The following is a 7,017-nucleotide window of genomic DNA, read 5'->3' as shown; positions in this document are numbered from 1 at the left end:
AAGATCCATCTAACATCAGCTACAATATCTCTAGTACCACGACCCCTTCTAAACCCAGCCTGGACTTCTGGTAGTTCTCTGCTGATGTGCAGTTCCAGTCATTTTTGGATAATCTTCAGTAAAATCTTGCTTGCATACGGTCAATATTCTTCAGCACCACACGTTAAGAGCATTGATGATGATTCTGTTCCTTAGTTATTGTCCAGCTCTCTGATGCACTGACATTCACTGAGAAGATCAAAGCTTGGATCAGGCACACCTTAGTCTATGGTCTGACTTCGTTGCTCCTTAGCACTCTGGAGAAGTCCTTGACAGACAACTTTCCTAATGTAAATTTGTCTTTAGATTTCCTGATTGTCATATATTCTATTTCCTACACTAGACAGCATGAGTACCACCAGGGCATATGGACATCCCACCACTCTATCTCCACAGACCATTACTAACATTCAACTGCAGAAATCCAAGGAGTAACTAATGAAGAGAGCTTAGATCTTAGTATGCACTTTTCATGGTATTCTTCATCTCAGATGGTCCAACTCCCTAATCCTCTCTTACTTCACCACAAGATTGTTTGAGAAAGCACTATGTGCCTAAGGGAAATCTCAATGATGCTAATTCCAATCTGGAGGGTTTCAATTTGTATCCCAGAGGTATGTACTTAAAATGTTAGAGTCAAGTCTTTATAATGCATCTCTTGGACAATAAATAAAACCCTCCACTACATGGGGTGTTAATTCCCTCCCAGAGCGCAAAAGACAGCAGGGAGGGGCTGTCTGACCAGGCTGGAAGCCTGCTATCTAATTAGAAAATATACAGCCAAGGGAGGTTTCACTTGCTGAAATTCCAGAGGTACTTCCTGAGGCACCTCAACTGGATTTCTCCTCCAGGGTAACTGGTGACAGTGCTGTTCTCTTAACCCTCTCATCATTCTTCACTAATAAACTGCTTACTAGGTACTTCAGGAACGAAAAGCTAGATCAGGAAGACATGCAAGCTCCCAGGAAGAGCAGTAAAGAGGCTTTCCAAAGGCAATCTGACTTACAGAATTATGGACTTACAGAATCCATGGTAGCACATGTGGAGGACACATCTGGCTAACTGAAAGGTTGGAGAGTTGAGTCTGCCCACAAGTGCTGTGCAAGAAAGACTTGGAGATCTAAGTCTACTAAACCAGCCACAGAAAACCCTCTGGAGCACAGTTCTACTGTGACAACATGGTGCTACCATGACTTGGATACTGATTAAGTATCTTACACGATGGTGTAATATTCATGGGCAAATGTAGTTTGGTAATTGTCTTTTTTTTTTTTTTTTTAAAGCAATGGCCGCTGCTCTTAAGCTAACAAGCAAATTATGTATATATGTATGTATGTATTTATTTTATACTGGTTTACTTACAGAGTTTGTATACATTGTTTTTCAGATATGCTCTGGTCACCATCTGTGCCTGTCCTTTCCCCATGGGATGTGGCCAAGAGATACAAGTCATGGATACAAGGATTTCTGTTCACTTATTTCAGAGCTGTAGCACAACAGTGAATAAATAACATACTTGGGAGCTAAACTGTTTCAACACATTGTTAACTAGCAGCAATTCCTGAGTAGGCTGCCAACCACTCCTAACCCTTGGTTTTCTGGACCGTTTAAGAATGTTAGTCAAAACCTGCCTCACCAGATAGTTTCAGGAATGAAAACGAGAGAGTATGAAGACCACTTAACACAATGTCATGCACAAGGCACAGCAGGTTACTGGAAATTCTCACCGCTGGAATCTACTTACCTGCTAAAATCCAGTTCAAGAACTGGGAGTATCCTACTAAACATCTGCAAAAACACTCGGGCCACAGGGAAGCACTACTCTCAGAGTTGCTGGGAGCATGGCCACTGGGATAAGGACCTGTGAGAACGAGCAAAGGATGGACAGGCACAGCTTGTCTTACTGTACTTTGCTTGACTGCCCTTTGTAGGGGCACTTATTTTCACCAACTGAAGGCTTGCATTACTACCAGTGCACAGATTTCCAACTACATGGTGCAAATGTTTCTGTGACACATCTGGTAATTTTTGGAACATTTTAAACTTTCTCATAATGCAATTATTATACATTTTCTAGACAACAGCATAGTGCAAACATAACGTTTACAGACACTGTGAAACAAAAAAAATCTGTATGCTTCACTTTTTTATAGCATTTGCTTTACTGCTGTGGTCTGGGACTACTCACAAGATACTGAAACACTTGTTCTTCAAATAGTTTCTCAAAATCTTGCTAATGGAGGATCAAGTTATTTAGCATCTTAGATCTCCCATTGCAAATTAGAACTTAACTACCATCTGGTTTGGATGGAACTGGTTCTCTCAAAAAATACACTGAATGGCTGAATCCTATATCTGTGAATGTTACTGTTTTTAGGGGAAAATAGTCTGTCTTTATCAACTGAGTCTTATGGGAGGTAGGTGGGTCCTGTTTTTGTTGCATACTTCCAAGCTGGAACCAACCTGCAGCTGACCTGCCAGAGGGTTTTCAGAAGCAGTTAATCGCAAGGGAGGAGACTGCCATTATCCATAGGGGGAGGACGAAATGCTTGGGGCCACCAGTAGCTGAAAGAGACATGAACGATGCTCCCACAAACCAATCTCTATCTAGGGCAGAGCACCCGCTAATTCTAAGAATTTGCACTCCTAATCTCCAGGACTGTGATAAAATAACCCTCTAAAACTGTGATAAAATAACCCTCTGTTCTTTAGTATACCCACTTTGCAGTACTCCATCACTGCAATTCGGGGGTTGGGGTGGTGGTGCAGGAATCCCCTGCCATTGACCAACAGGACCCTCCACTGGGTTTCTGAGGTTATAAACTTTCATGTTAGGAGACTATTCACAGAGCAGCCCACTACACCACCAAGGCTCATTTTCCTCCTCAAATAAAAAGGAAAAGAAAACAGGTTAGGAAGAGAGAAAAGAGAACACACAATTGAAATTTTTTAGTGATGCTGACTAATTTTCAAATGCTTCGCCCTGGATTCCAGATGAGGACTTCCAAGATAACAGACAAATGAGTAACATTTTCATAAACCATGAAATACTCTATTGTAGCAGCAGTCAAGAAATCAAAAGACTTATTATACTGGACAAATATTCTGTCAAGGACCACTCCACTGGACTAAAGAGTGATGAGGTCAGTTTAAAGATTACGGTGCCCCTCATCCAAGTCACAGGATTTTCAACTGCTTCCCATGCATCAGAAAGTTGGACAATGACTAAGGATGATATGTTAGATCACTAAAAGAACAAGTCTGTCTTGGAGGAAGTGCAACCAGGTGAATCTTTAGAGGCAAAGATGGTTAAACTTGGTCTCATGTCTTTCTGTACATGTTGTTGGAGGGACCAGTCCTTGGAGAAATGACATCATGCTGGGAAAGAGAGAGGGTCAGTGAAAGAGAGAAAGCCCCTCAACAAGATGGACTGACACAGTGACTGTAAGAGGGCGCCTGAGCACATCAGAAACAGTCAGCAGGCACAGGATGGGAGGGGTTCCATCTGTCCTGTGATCCACTAACAACAGCAGCACCAGCAACTGGTTTCTGGCTGATATTCCACTCGCTCAGAAAAATCATGAATAACATTACTTTTTAATGTTTCAAAGTAATTATTTGTCAGTAATGTCTTTAGGCAATATTGAAATGAAAACCTAAAAAAATGAGACTGGGTTGAATGGTTTTTTAATTCATCATCATTATTTGTTTTTAGGGCAGCAAAGGGAAGTTGTTTCCGCCAGACTGTGCCAAACTAACACCTGAAGTTAAATTCATAATAAAGGATACTTTTCAAATGACACGTGTTTTTTTTTAAACTACACTTTTATGATTATAAAAGGAATTTCTAAAGTTAATGCAGATTAAATAAGGTAACTGCAGATGCCTCTGGTTATAAAGTTAGACTGTGTTTATTAATGCAGTATGCATAATCAGTAGGTATCTAGTAAAGATTATAGAAATAAGACTTAGATAGTGTTTGCCATGGGCCAAGGTTGCTCAAAGGTGCTTTACAGATATAAACATATTAGCTCGCTCCTACAACAGCTCTGTTGGATACAAACTGTTACTATTCCTAAAAATGAAGAAAGTGAGGTGCCAGTATTTTCAGTATTTTATCCAAGAAAATGCTACAAAGCAGTGGGTGCACCGTAAGAGATGCCACTCACGGTCACAATGTGATCTGTGAAAAAAACAGAGGTGCCAACAGTTTCAGGACACCCCACAATGTCTGTCCCCCTCTCTGGGGGTTGTGCTGTGACTCACAGTTTAAACTAATCACAGAGGCCCCTGTAGCTGTCTCCTTTATAAATCTTTTTAGTCTCGTTTCCTGAATATTGGCTCCTGGATACCACCACTGGTGAATCAGGTTGGGCAAACCATTCTCAATTCTTGTGTGCCACTGAGAATACTTCATCTAGAATCATATCAACTCTCTTCATTAAGTTCATTCTGCCTCCTGCTTTATCCCAGCTCAGAGAAACTACTTCATCTATGTCCTTAATTGGTTTATCTACCATCAATTTTTTTGAGCCCTTACTTAAGGGATTCCGGACAAAATTGCACAAAAATGCTACAAAACAAGTCTGACATTAAAGATGCTCTTTGCTTGATGTTACCCAAGGGGCCTCAGACAATTCTCTTCCTGGCCTTCTTGTTTGCTCTCCTGAGGTCTGAAGGGAACAGCTAGGCTTGGAATCCTAGAGGGAGTCCCCAGATGCTGTGTGTACCACATTAAGAAGAAGTGTGAAATGGTTTGAGTTAACAAACCATTACTGATACAATCTGCTAAGTCCCCCAGCTTCTGGAATTGAGAATTACAAGCAGAATGGACAAGAACAAATGAGGTAATTTACTTGTCTTTTTCTTATCTTTCTAAAAGATGCTACAAGGTCATTCATTCATTATCTGTGGAAATACTATCAGAACATATCCAAATTTCAGTGTCTGGGAGTAAGCTGACCCACAAGACATTCTATATATGCTCATTTACTTCACCAATGGGTTTCAAAAGTATTAAAATGATTAAGGACATACCTAGTCTGATGTCTATAGTTGGCAAATATTTGTTGGTTTCTCCTCTGTGTTTTCTGTTTTTCTCCACTGTTCTATATACCAAGGAAACAGCAGTAAACAGAACTTTATATATACAAGTCCATCTTCGTAGAACTAGTATTGTAGTCGGAGAGACAGACAATACATGGGATTATCCAGTTCGTTAAATACTAGGAGTTCTGGTAGTGCTGTGACTAGGCTATTGTGTTCCTAAGTGCAAAGGTCAGTGGTCTGCATCCTTCATGTATTCTGCAGGTGAACGATGAAGCAGCCGACTTCTTTTAAGACTGGCAGCGGAAATTCTCCAGGCAGTTCTACTGCATATACTCACAGTGTAAGGTCACCATGCGCTGCAATCCACTCGAGGGCAAGTGCCACAGGGAGGAGTTAACAAGTCACAGTTCTGTTTAGCTCACAGTGACCCTGCAGGACAGAGCAGAACTACTCCAGTTTCTAGCCACACACTTTATGGAGATAGACTGGCTCATTCGTCCCCTATAGAGCGGCTGGTGGATTTGAACCAATGAGACGTCCTTTCACTTAGAAGTCAAGCACTTGACCACTGTGCCACCAGGGCTCCTGTGGCAATTCCTACTTTCCCTTTCACATTCCATACATTTGTCCTCACCTTGAAATGACTGAATGGACTTTTACTCACCCATTCCAAACAACTTCTTCAATCCAATCACCTTCACTTCCTTCTAAAGCAGATCTTAGATGGCTGAGAGGCTTTTGTTTACATTATAGTAAGGTTAAGAAGCAGGAATGGCATTCACTTCCTAAACAACATGCTTCTGGAAACTCTATGAACTTAGGTAAATGATGATAGTTATAGAAAGGCTTCAGGCCTTTTCTTTATGGGGTTGCTTTGAGTGGCAATCAACAACAAAGAAAACAATACGCATCTTTTCCAATCTATTTAAAAGTCTTAAAGAGGGATCTAGGCATGGATCTTTACATCCTGGGGATGAGAACACACCTGGTCTCTAAAGATCATGCCTTCTAGGCTTAAATATCACCTCGACCATGGTGCTAGCAGAACAAACAGGTTCATTCTAGAGAGAGTGAAACCAGGCTGCTCCTTGGAGACAAGGATTCTAAGCTTTGTCTGACATACTTTGGGCACAGTGCAAGGAGGGACTAGTCCTTGGAGAGGGGCATCATGCTTCAGAGGCTGGAGGGACACTGCAAAAGCAGAAGACCCTTGATGAAATAGACTGACTCAGTGACTAGGGTAATGGGGGTAGGTGTGTCAGAGACAATGAAGTTGGCTTAAGACAGAGCTGGGCTTATAGCGTTGTGTATATGGTCACCATGAGTTGCAAGCAACTCAACAGCACATAACTGAACTGTCAAAGATCGGCCACATTCCTTTTTGATCAGAGATGGCCTAGGTAATACTGGTTCCCCAAATCCTTTCTTTTTAAGGAGGTGCCTTTGAGCCATTTTAAGACTCTTTTCATAAACCTCCAGCTGGCAGAGAACGACTCTGATATACTGGTTAGGATCTACTCCAGCAGGGCAGGATGGAATACCCCTGAAGTACAGTACCCCCAGTGCCCTGGAAACTGCTGGCATCTGCTGGAGTAGGCAGACAGTGCCTAGATGTATCCCCCCTACCCTCAGCAGTCTGAAAAAAAGCACAGCCCCTTCCAGTACTTTTGTGGCGCTTCCCACATCGTATGTGCTCAGCCAAGTGGCCAGTACATGTGTCAAAACATTTAATGTTCTTGTTCTCTAAGAATGGCTGGTTTGATTGGTCCCCACTTCCTGAACTGTCAAAGACCGGCTCCTCTTCAGTCTATTCAATGTGGTTCCAAGGCTCCTCTCTTTCCTCAGCCTGATTTCCCTGACTGATAATGTGAACCTTTAAACAGTGATGGAGGTACCAGCTGCCATATGCCTTCAGTGATCCCAAAGTCT

General features: G+C 41.9%; 1 pseudogene; it reads right to left on the bottom strand.

The window, feature by feature from the left end:
- The window catches only part of LOC102848940, a 41,866-nt pseudogene that overhangs the window by 31,545 nt on the left and 3,304 nt on the right, over positions 1-7,017 (bottom strand).

This window comes from Elephantulus edwardii, unplaced genomic scaffold, assembly GCF_000299155.1.
Source record: "Elephantulus edwardii isolate Elephantulus edwardi_28Jun2011 unplaced genomic scaffold, EleEdw1.0 scaffold00432, whole genome shotgun sequence".
Lineage (NCBI taxonomy): Eukaryota > Metazoa > Chordata > Mammalia > Macroscelidea > Macroscelididae > Elephantulus > Elephantulus edwardii.
The sequence above is the reverse complement of the archived record's forward strand: the minus strand, read 5'-3'. Positions and strand labels throughout refer to the sequence as shown.